Source organism: Miscanthus floridulus, chromosome 4 (assembly GCF_019320115.1).
Source record: "Miscanthus floridulus cultivar M001 chromosome 4, ASM1932011v1, whole genome shotgun sequence".
Classification (NCBI taxonomy): domain Eukaryota; kingdom Viridiplantae; phylum Streptophyta; class Magnoliopsida; order Poales; family Poaceae; genus Miscanthus; species Miscanthus floridulus.
In genome coordinates this window covers 5,849,884-5,862,372 of record NC_089583.1, presented here as the reverse complement: position 1 = coordinate 5,862,372, position 12,489 = coordinate 5,849,884, and the positions used below count along the sequence as shown (strand labels likewise).

Below are 12,489 nucleotides of genomic sequence, written 5' to 3'. Positions count from 1 at the left end.
GACTCGGACATGGCGGCGAAGCTATGGTGACACGACATGGGTGGTAGAAAGCGAGGGAGGGGACAAAAGCGGGTACCCAAAGCTCCCTTACCTCATGTAGATGCTCAGCAAAGCGGTTGCGGTGGTGGAGAGACAGAGACACGGTGAATCGACCTCGGTGGCGGCTAGAGCTCGATTGAAGGCGGCAGCGCTTGCTTCTAGGGTTCGGGGAAAGCGGGTACTAGTGTGGCTGTTATTTATCGAGGCCAGACGGCTTGCGGCGCACGCCAACGCGAGGAAATCGAGGCCTGGGCAGCGGACTCCCTGCGACGGTGAGTATGTGACGGACACGAGCTGGAGGAAAAGGGATAACACCGACCGGTGGGCCCAGCTCGTCCGCGAAAGAAAACGTGAGTCCCGGACGTCAGACAGAGAGAGACGGAGGAGCGCGTGTGTGCACGGCTTTGCTGGGCTGGCTTGCTGGGGCTTTGGTCTGGGCTTTCGCGAGGGTGGAGGCGGGAGTGGGCCGCGGCCAAGAAGCAAGGAGGCCTAGCCCGTGAGGAAGGAAGAGCGAGCTGGCACTGGTGGCGTGCTAGGCCAAGCGAGGAAAAGAGAGAGGAGCGGGTCGGGCCAAAGGTGAGGTGGGCTGCTGCTCGGCACTGGGCCCATGCAAGAGAAAAGAAAGCAAGGGGCCCACGCGGGATAGAGAGGGAGAGGAGAGAGTTTTCTTTTTCTCTTTTCTATTTTCTTTTCATATTTCAAAACCTAATTCAAATACAAATCAAATTTGAATATGGTTTCAAATCCACTTTTCAATTCAAATAAAAATGAGCAATTTTGGTAAGTTTTCAAAAAATAAATACTACAACTTTTTAAATTCTTTTATTTTCAAATTTTCCTTTCTTTTATTTGGAAGCCATTTTTAATTTTATTTTCAAAAGCATTTTAAATTTATTTTGAATTTTGGATTCAACCACTCATTGAAATGAATCAAATGTACCGGCATGTATGCACATCCATATTGCTACTCCTTATGATAAATATTAAATTAATGAAAATATTATTTTTCATATATTTCATGAGCACAAAAATACGGAATTAAATCATTTTAATCCTATTTTTAAAAGTGTAAATTTTAGGATGTTACAAATTCTTCGCTGAACTTCCAAAGCCATACTCCATGGGCCCGGTCTTTATTCTTTTTCGAACTGTTTTCACCGTTTACCATTCGAATTAAGATATTGTGGCCCACTGTCTGGCCCGTGCACATTTTTGTTTTCCATTTTTTTTGGCGTTACAGGAGTTAGTCTGGATGAGTTTGCTATACCTACCTGGTCCAATGTCCATACCATGCGTGCTATATTTTTCAGAGCTATGAAGAAAAACGCAGAACAGAAGCATTGCTTCATTTCACATTTCACTACTTGTCGTTTGCAGTTTCTTGCGGGGATCACGTTCACGTTCTGCGCTTTGAGTTAGACTTAAGAGTGCTCATAAAGTCACCATAGTCTTAGTCTTGTGAAAGTGAAACGAATAAAACCGGAGCATGTGCACGACCTTGCTTCTCATAGTTTGACGCCCGCTGCAGATGATGCCAAACGGGCGAGAAGTTTCGGCATTCCTTCATCGACACGCAACAATGACAGCAAAATTTAGTTGAAACTGCTCGACACGGCATGTCATCTGGTATTAAACTGTTTCTAGCAGATTGGGACTGCTATGAAGTTTATCAGACGGGACAATGCCTGAGGTCCAGTTTAGTGGCAAAAAATTTTGCAAAATTTTTCAAGATTCTTCATCACATCGAATCTTTGACGCATGCATGAAGTATTAAATATAAATAAAAAATAAAACTAATTACACAGTTTAAACGAAATCCACGAGACGAATCTTTTAAGCCTAATTAGACTATGATTGGACACTAATTGTCAAATAACAACGAAAACTACTACAGTGTCATTTTACCAAAATTTTCGGATGTAAACAAGCCTTAGCTGATCCCGTCAGCGTTCGCCATGCGTTGTTCCTTCAAAGACGCCAAGGGGGACTTCGTACTAAAATTGATTAAAATAATGGTAGAAGGAATCTAGTATTGCGCAGCAGTTTTTTCTTCAGGCTGTGCAGGCAGCTTCCTACATCATGTTTTGTTTTTGGCTTATACGGTTGTAAATTATAAATTAGAATAGTATCTTTCTCTCACACTAAACTAGCCAACAGTACTTTTGATTTATAATCCACGATCTTTTCAGCCGAAATGAACATGCTGCTACTCCCTCCATTCCACAATAGAAGTCGTTATGGGATACGTGCATGTTAAACTTTTTTAATTTTAACTAGATTGGTAGAAAATCCATGCAACATTTATATCTCCAAATAAGTTTATGAAAATATTCAACGTTCTATCTAATGATACTAAATATATATTATAAATATTAATATTCTTTTAAATATAATTGGTCAAAGTTAAAAAAAATGTTGAGTTCTCTTTGTATTTTAGAAGAGAGGGAGTATAAATTTCATTACATATGAAGAACCTGCATTTAAGAAACTTAAGTATCAAACTTCAGTTAAAAAAAAATCCTAGCTTTTCATAAAAAAAATAGGGAAAGGACTAGCGCATCAACTTAAAAAATCGTGTTTCACTCGAGGACAATCACAGCATGGCTAACAATACAGCCGGTTGCTGGCTGTAAGATTTCTTTATAACCTTCACTCAGCCCACTCATATAATAGTTAGTCCATCAATACTAATATATGGCTCATTTGTCTCTCTCATAAGCTTTCTTTGTTCTTGTTCCGAAGCCGGCCGTAAGCTTCTAGCCCGCTTATACTCTCTCTCCTCTCGTCTCACTGTCACCTTAGTATTTAGCCAGCTTCATTCGGTTCTTGGTTCAGTTTTTGGTTCTTTCGGTTCGGTTCCGGTTCTAACCGAACTTTTTCAGAAGACCTCAAGACAACAATAAATATACGTGTTGTAAGGCAACTTTATACAACACTATATTAATTTTTAATAATAATAATTTATAAGAAAATAATAGTAATATAGTAACACAAATATATAGCAGGGTAAATATAAAACACCATACATAAACCAAACATAATCTTACAAAATACAAGTAAGTGACGTATAATTTATCTAATTCGGTTCCCCGAGAGTACGAACAGAATTTTCTTCGGTTATTTTGGTTCCTCAAAATCAGGAACTGAATTTTTCGGTTTCAGTTCTTTCGGCTTCGGTTCCGGTTATTTAGGTTCGGTTCTCGGTTAAATTTGCCCAAGCTAGCTATTATACTTGCTCTCATCGGTATGAAAATCTTGACAAATAACCAAGCATTTAGTTCAAGTTGAATTCTGGTCTTCCGGCAGGGAGACAAGATCCGCTAAACCTCAGAAAACAAAAGGTACCAGCACCGTCATCTATTACTCCCTCCATCGAGACAATAGTGTTAAAAAGGAGCCACCAGTTCGCCGAGAGGGCCTAAAAATTACCACATTAATCACAAACACAAAGAAGAAAACATTGGATTTTTACTACTACATAAATGATTTTATGAGACACTGCCTAGACATTAACGAAGACGGTCACAAAATTTGCTTGTCTCCTAAAATACCTGAGAATTTTCGGAGGCAGTCACAAAATGTCCATCGCTCAAAATGTATTTACAGAGGCACTCGTTTCATTTATGGAGGTGGTTACTAAATTGTCAGTCTCTTAAAATGTACCCTCTCCATCCATATTAAGTCTCCATTGTTTTAGCCTTCGGCACAGTGACTAAGGAGCAGCGAACAGAGCACTGATTTCCCATTTAATCGTTGCGGTCCTCTTAGTGCCCCACTTCCGTTCGTTAGCCGCGTTCACGTCCGTAACCCCACTGCGCTCACGTCCATCCGTTCTTAGCCCACTCACGTATGTAATGGTGGAGGACATTGGATGGATTCCTAATGGGACGGGGATGGAGAGATATTTAATGTGACAGGATAACAGACGAAGCAACAAATGTGCACAGCGCGTGAGGAGTCACGGGCATGTGTAGACGAGGCGAACCGTGGTCCTGATATAATATGATGGAGACTCTTGGAAAACTTTTTTTGCTCAGATGATGGAGACTTATGGACGGAGAGAGTATTTATCGGAGGCGATTACAAATTACCTGTCTCCCAAAATTCATTAACAAAGGCAGGCCTCTTACGAGTTCCGCCTTAAAAATGGATCCGTTTTCAAAGGCAGACGCCTTAGAAGGCCTACCTCGGTTAAAAGGCTCGAGGCCCACTCAGCAGCCCACTCCAAACCCTAAGTATATACACGCAACCCCTCTCCACCTCTCTGATCACCCAGTCGCCGCACCAACAAAAGTGATCGGCTCTCTCCCTCTACACGCCACACGAGATGGACGCCTTCATCTCTGGTCACGAGCTGCGCGAGCGCCTTTGTCTCCCACCGCTCCCTCCCTCCCTCCCTCCCTCTCTCTCTCTCTCTCTCTCTCTCTCTCTCCACACATGAGCACCTCCCTCTCTATGTGCGCCTCCCTCACCGGTGTGGACATGAGGAGGAGACGGGGCGCCTCCCTCTCCAGCGTGGAGGCAAGGAGGATACGGGCAGCAGGTCTTGCCCTCGGACCACGTGGCCGGCCACACATAGCTGTGTCTGTTGATGGAGGACTTGGCTAGATCCGGTGGAGGGCGGCCTGGTCCGATGGAGGGTAGGCGGATCTGATGGGACAGCATCACGGCAGTGGCAAGGCAGGTACAACTCTCTCCATCTCCCTCTCTCTCTCTCTCTCTCTCTTCCCCTCTTCATCTCCCTCACTCTTCCCTGTCCCCCCTTTGTAGATATGCGGGTGTGTAGGGCGATAGGACTTCAGAGCCGGCAAATCTGGGCGACGAAGCATCTAGGCCGATGGGAGCCGGCACTGATAGTGGCGGGTTGTGCACACTTCAGGCGATGCGTGCGCGGAGGAGCCTCGGCGACGGCAGCTTCAGAAGCTAGAGCTGGCTCTAGAACCTGAAGCTTTTTTAATTTTCGAAGGCGGACGTTGCAATTCACATGCCTTTGAAAATACAATTTTCAGAGGTGGTCCTTTTGACCGTCTTCGTTTAAAATGATTAACGCAGGCATTTGATTTGAGGCGGGCAGCCTGCCCGCCTTTCTGCCCGGCTAGGAAAAGTGTTTGGCTAGTAGTGTTTATGATAATTTACCTGGCTCGCAAAAGTGTTTGGGTAGTAGTGTTTGGGTAGGAGTATATGGGAGGGATTACACGCATGTACAAAAAAAAATTGTCAGTGGTCCATGGTGCTCCTTCGCTATCATGATCCGTCTCATTTTGTCCTCTTGTGATCTTGTCATATCCCTTAACTCGTCAGTCGTCTAGTCTCTATGTCACCTATTCCTTGTTTTGGTTTCACAAAGCAAATCTTAGCCTATTCCTTGTTTTGGTTTCAACTTTACTCGTGCACTACTCCACAACTTGCGTCTATGCAATTCTTAGCCTTTTTTTTTTGAGAGAGAGAGGATGCAATTGCAGTTAGCTGCCTCCAATAATCCATGATGGAACACAAAGAAACCACCATGGCAGGCAAGAAGCTTCTGCCGATATGCTTCCTACTCGTGGGCCTCCTACCTTGTGGCCTTCACCGCCGGTGAAGACGATGACCAGTTCGTCTACTCCGGCTTCACCGGCAGCAACCTCATCCTCGACGGCGCGGCGTCCGTCACGTCGACCGGCCTGCTCGAGCTCACAAACGGCACGCTCCGGCAGAAAGGCCACGCCATCTACCCGACCCAGCTGCGCTTCCGGGACCAGAACATGACGACACCCGCCGCCGGGGGCGCCGTGCGGTCCTTCTCCGCCTCCTTCGTGTTCGGCATCCTCTCGGGCTACCCGGACGTGAGCGCCAACGGCATCGCGTTCTTTGTGGCTCCGACCACCGACTTCTCGTCCGCGATGGCGGCGCAGTACCTCGGCATCCTCAACGGCAGCAACAACGGCAACGCCACAAACCGCATCTTTGCGGTGGAGCTCGACACCATGAAGAACAACGAGTTCCGGGACATCAGCGACAACCACGTCGGGATCGACGTCAACAGCCTCGTCTCGGTGAACTCCACCGACGCCGGCTACTACCCCGACGACGGCGACGGCGGCTTCAGCAGCCTGACGCTGATCAGCCACGAGGCGATGCATGCGTGGGTGGACTACGACGGCGAAGCCAAGAAGATCGACGTGACCTTGGCTCCCCTGACGATGGGCAAACCTGCCAGGCCGCTGCTCTCGGCGGAATACGACCTCTCGACGGTGATCCCGGACATGGCATACATCGGCTTCTCGTCGTCCACGGGCTTAGTCGACTCAAGACACTACGTTCTTGGATGGAGCTTCGCCATGGATGGACCTGCGCCGGCCATCGACATCGCCAAGCTGCCAAAACTGCCCCGTGAGTTCCCAAAGCCAAGATCCAAGGTCCTGGAAATCATCCTGCCAATAGCCACTGCTGCCCTAGTTCTATTTGTTGGCACCGTTCTTGTTCTACTTAGGAGAAGGCAGCTAAAATACACTGAATTGAGGGAAGATTGGGAGGTTGAGTTTGGGCCGCACCGGTTCTCGTACAAGGATTTGTTTCGGGCGACCGATGGATTTAAGAACAAAAATCTACTGGGAATTGGAGGATTTGGGAAAGTATACAGGGGAGTTCTTCCAGTGTCGAAATCTGAGATCGCCGTGAAGAAGGTGTCACACAACTCGAAGCAAGGCATGAAGGAATTTGTTGCCGAGATCGTTAGCATCGGGCGCATGCAGCATCCCAACCTTGTCCAATTGCTCGGCTACTGCCGTCGAAAAGGTGAGCTACTTCTGGTGTATGAGTACATGTCAAATGGCAGCCTCGACAAGTATCTCTATTGCCAAGAGAGCAGTGCTACTCTGAATTGGGCACAGCGGCTTGGTATCATCAAGGGCATCGCGTCGGGCTTGCTCTACCTCCACGAGGAATGGGAGAAGGTCGTCGTCCACCGGGACATCAAGGCGAGCAATGTGTTACTCGACGGTGGTATGAATGGCCGATTAGGGGACTTTGGGCTTGCGATGTTGTATGACCATAGTGCCAATCCACAAACCTCGCATGTTGTTGGCACCATAGGGTACCTCGCCCCCGAGCTCGGTCGCACCAGTAAGGCGACCACTTTGACCGATATATTCGCCTTTGGCGTATTTGTTCTTGAGGTCATTTGTGGGCAGAAGCCCATCTTGCAGGACTCACAAGACAACCAAATCATGCTGGTAGATTGGGTGGTGGAGCACTGGAACAAGACAACGCTAGTTGATACGGTGGATGCAAAGCTCCAAGGTGACTATAATGCTGATGAGGCATGCATGGGACTAAAGGTCGGGTTGCTATGCTCTCATCCCTTTCCTGAAGCAAGACCCAGCATGCGACAGGTGCTGCAGTACCTCAATGGTGAGATGGCACTGCCGGAGCTTGTTCCGGCGCATCTGAGCTTCCAGATGCTGGCATTGATGCAAAACGAAGGGTTTGACTCATACGTCATGTCATATCCTTCATCAGTAGACAGCATCCAGAAGCATTTCAGACCTTGTGCAAGAAAGATAATGTGCATATTATATATGGATTTTGCATGATGTGTACACTAGCATATACCTACCTTTTTGTTTTATATGTTGTGTATGCACATATAAATGTGCCCTTGCATGTATTTGTTGATTGTGATGGTAATATAGCAAAGGAAAAAGGTGCGTACCTAAATAGCTCTGCTTTATAAATTTGTTTCAGCAAAATGCAGGAGTTTTACCAAATGAACCAGCTGCTATCACCCCACAACGTCAAAACTCTAAGTTGGCAAGCAAAGCTAAAACTACAAATGTAGTAGCTAGGGAAGGGAGCCATATACAGATAGCACAAGAACTTCTTGTGAAAAAACTTGGAGAGCTATCACCTCAGCCACCATCAACGAATCATGGTTTGTTTGAGCAGTATGGTGCAACACTTTGAGCGTCTCAAAGATGGAGGCATATTACAAATCTTGGTGGAACAGGGCCAGCCAAAGAGGAAGAAGAGAGCTCAAACTTTGCAAGGTGTCTCTAACCAATAATATATTTTTCATTAATAAAATTTCTGTAGGGGTGCAAACCCCTCCAGTTCCGTAAAAAAAATGTAGTGCAATAAACGGTGTAAAGATATGGTAAAGATGCCTTGTAGTTGTTGTTGAGTTGTCTCCTGACAGAGTTTGTAATTGTGAATAGATTTTTTTTTCAGGTTTGTCCTAGTCCTAGTTAAAAAAAATTGGTGAGTTGAGTTGGGTCATAGTTTCAATCGAGTTGGTTAGTTGGCTTAGCGAGCGAAGAGTTGTATGGAGTTGGTAGTTGATCGATCGTAGTCGTAACACATGAGATCTCTACATATGAACACGCAGTCACGCACGCGGGCAAGATCTAGCGTTAGCATTGAATAACACGCTCTACATTGAATAACTCTAGGACTTGGAATAGATGTGTACTAACAACCATCTAGCGTGAGCATTTTCTATGAACACGCACGCGGAAAGACGATGTGACAGTGGACTGAACAAGTCCAAACACGCGCGCGCGGTGTAAAAGCTAGCAGCCCCAAGAAAGTTCCCTATCAAATACTTGGGATTGCCGTTGAGCACCAAGAAAAAGTTCCCAAGGCGGAATTCCACTCACTAGTAGAAACCGTCGCAAGGAAGCTGCCTCCATGCCACGGATCTCTGATGGCTAGGAGGGGGGGGCTGGTATGGATTAAATCGGTGCTACGGGCAGTTCCAATCTACTCCGTGATGGCGGACAGCTTGCCACCATGGGCAAGAAAGGAGATTAATTCCATATGCAGAAGATTTCTCTGGGTCGGCAAGGACGGATCGGTGCGAGGAAAGTGTATGGTGGCCTGGGCAACAGCTTGTAGACCGACGACGTTGGGAGGACTTGGAATCACTGACCTCAAGCTAGCCGGTTTTGCTCTGCAGACGAGATGGCTATGGCTCCAGAAATCATACTCCTCAAGAGCCTGGAGTGAGCTGCCAATCAAAACGGATCCGGAAGTACAGGCATTCTTCAGGGCATCAACGTACACGAACATCGGCGACGGCATGAACGCGCTGATCTGGGATGACCGGTGGATCCATGGGGCCGCTCCGTCCGACATCGCACCAAACGTCGTCGTCCTCGTCCACGTTCGTTCCCACGGCGTTCAAACGTGCACATCACCGATGAGCTAGCTCCCACTGTGTCCGGAAAAAAGAAGCGTCTTTAGATTATCCTGTCAATTCCCTGACATCTCGCGCCTGCTTTGGAAGTTTCTTTCCGGCTAGTCGCTACGAATCTCTTGCACACACTCTACGCACGCCACTGCAGACAGAAGCTAGCACGTCACCATTCGCATGAATGGTGGCACACGCACACATGCCCTGCCACCACCTGCTCCCCGTAATCCTCTCCGTTGGCCTTGTCCTTCTTCCAGCCGCCTCCGCCGCCACAGACGACGGCGACCAGTTCGTTTACAACGGCTTCGCCGGTGCGAACCTGACCCTCGACGGCTCCGCCACGGTGACGCCGGCCGGCCTCGTGGAGCTGACCAACGGCACGACCCACGAGAAAGGCCACGCGTTCCACCCAACTCCCCTTCGCCTCCGCGGCGGGCCGCCGCCGCAGGGGTCCCCGTCGTCCCCGAACGGCACGACGACCGCCGCCGTGCGGTCCTTCTCGGTGGCCTTCGTCTTCGGCATCGTGTCCAGCTACCTCGACTTCAGCACGCACGGGCTGGCCTTCGTCGTCGCGCCCACCACGGACCTGTCGACCGCGCTGACGGACCAGTACCTGGGCCTCACCAACACCCAGGACGACGGCAACGCGAGCAACCACATGGTCGCCGTGGAGCTCGACACCGTGCAGAACATCGAGTTCCACGACATCAGCGCCAACCACGTCGGCATCGACGTCAACAGCCTCGCCTCCGTGCAGTCCCACGACGCCGGCTACTACTCCTCCGACGACGACAACAGCAACGGCAGCAGCAGCTTCCAGAACCTCAGCCTCATCAGCCGCGACGCGATGCAGGTCTGGGTGGACTACGACGGCGACGCCACGCGGATCGACGTGACCATGGCGCCGCTTGGCATGGCGAAGCCCGTGAACCCGCTGCTCTCCCACGTCCAGAACCTGTCCGCCGTGCTGGCGGAGCCATCGTACGTCGGATTCTCGTCGGCGACCGGGCCGGGGAACTCGCGGCACTACGTGCTCGGCTGGAGCCTCGGCACGAACGGCAGACCGGCGCCGGCCATCGACGTCGCCAGGCTGCCGAAGCTGCCGCAGGTGTCGTCGTCGTCCAACGCGCGCTCGAAGCTCCTGGTGATCGTGCTGCCGCTCGCGAGCGCGGCCGTCGTCCTCGCCGCGGGCGTCGCGCTGGTCCTGCTCGTGCGGCGGCGGCTGCGGTACACGGAGCTGCGCGAGGACTGGGAGAGCGAGTTCGGCCCGCACCGGTTCGCGTACAAGGACCTGTTCCACGCCACGCGAGGGTTCAGGGACACGCACCTGCTGGGCGCCGGGGGCTTCGGCATGGTGTTCCGCGGCGTGCTCCGGGAGTCCGGCGTCGAGGTCGCCGTCAAGAAGGTGTCGCACGGGTCCAGGCAAGGGATGAAGGAGTTCATCGCGGAGATCGTGAGCATCGGCCGGATCCGGCACCGGAACCTCGTGCGGCTGCTCGGATACTGCCGGCGCAAGGACGAGCTCATCCTGGTCTACGACTACATGCCCAACGGCAGCCTCGACAGGTACCTCCACGGCGGCGAAGGCGACGACGACGACGCCCCGACCCTGGAGTGGGATCGGAGGTTCCGGGTCATCAGGGGCGTCGCGGCCGGGCTGCACTACCTGCACGAGAGGTGGGAGAAGGTGGTCGTGCACCGGGACATCAAGACCAGCAACGTGCTCCTCGACGGCGAGATGAACGCGCGGCTGGGCGACTTCGGCCTCGCGAAGCTGTACGAGCACGGTGACCACCCGCAGACCACCCGCGTGGTTGGCACCACGGGGTACCTGGCGCCGGAGCTGGTGCGGACGGGCAGGGCCACCCCTCTCACCGACGTCTTCGCCTTCGGCACGTTCGTGCTCGAGGTCACGTGCGGGCGGAGGCCGATGGACGACCAGACGCTGCTCGTCGACTGGGTGCTCCAGCACTGGCACGGCGAGACGCTCGTCGAGGCGGTGGATCCGAGGCTGCGGGGAGAGTTCAGCTCCGACGAGGCGTGCCTTGCGCTCAAGGTTGGGCTGCTGTGCTCGCACCCGTCGGCGGACGCGAGGCCCAGCATGCAGCAGGTTCTGCAGTACCTTGACGGGGAGCTGCCGCTGCCGGAGATGACGCGCGCGGAGCTGAGCTTCGACATGCTAGCTCTGGTCCAGAGGAAAGGGCTGCACGTCATGTCATGCGCCTGCTCGTCGGCTGTGATGAGTGCCGGCACCATATCCGACCTCTCAGGGGGAAGATGACGCCCGTAGTGGTTGATACATTCGATGTAATTATTTATTAATATTATGTGCGACGTTAGTTAAATTTCGGCTTTGGTCACCAAAAGAAATGGTTCGGTGCCGGCATAAATTTTTTTTCCCATAAAAACATTTCTCCGACATAAATCAAGAAAAGGACACTAGAAACATTCTTTCACACAGAAAACAACATGAGAAACATGAGAAACTGTCTTCCATATCGAGCAGACCAACAGGCCCAAGAGCATACGACCAATCTTTTCAGCCCGGAAACCTAGCAATCATTGAGGCCTCCAGCGGTACAGCTATTCTCAAGAAAAAACAGCAGTAGAGCCCAGACTGTCTTGCATGTGTTTCGCTCCTTATTTTGTTTTTCTAGATCAAGATGTGTTTGTGATGATATCACCAATATATGGAGTCTTACTATGATACAGATTTTTACATAGCCATGTCACACATACGTAGTCCTCATGACGCTTCAGTGGCGTTTCTACGTAATCGGACGATCAATATTGAGTAATTATAACAGATATGACGTCCGTGTCGGCAACCTGCCGCCCTACCTAAGGAAGAAGGACATCCTCAGCTACCGGGTGCTCGTGCACTTGCGCCATGTCACAGACTTTGACCCAGATAGCCCTTCCCCGACACCATCGCCGCCGGAGTCGGATGACGGCGACAGCGGGCATGACGGCAACCCTGACCGCCAACACTTCTCCAGGGGAACGGCACCACGCATTCAGGGGTTCCGCTGCCACCGGGGAACCATCGACGGGGAACAGCCGGCGGTCAACAACGGAAGCGGTGCGCCCCTCGGTCGTACAGCCAACGTCAGTCGGTCTCACCTACCCTTCCAGCACGGTACAGCTGCAAAGCAAGATGCCCAACCACGCCACCATGTTCCGGTCTCGCAGCGCATCCCCTGTGCGGCTGCAGATGAGACATGCGACGGCGGGACAAGATGCAGGGAGCACGACAGCGAAGAGTGCCAGTTCGAATT

General features: G+C 50.6%; 1 pseudogene; it reads left to right on the top strand.

The window, feature by feature from the left end:
- Window positions 1–5,385: 5,385 nt before the first annotated feature.
- Window positions 5,386–11,619, top strand: LOC136547964 (uncharacterized; annotated as a pseudogene).
- The last annotated feature ends 870 nt before the right edge of the window (window positions 11,620–12,489 follow it).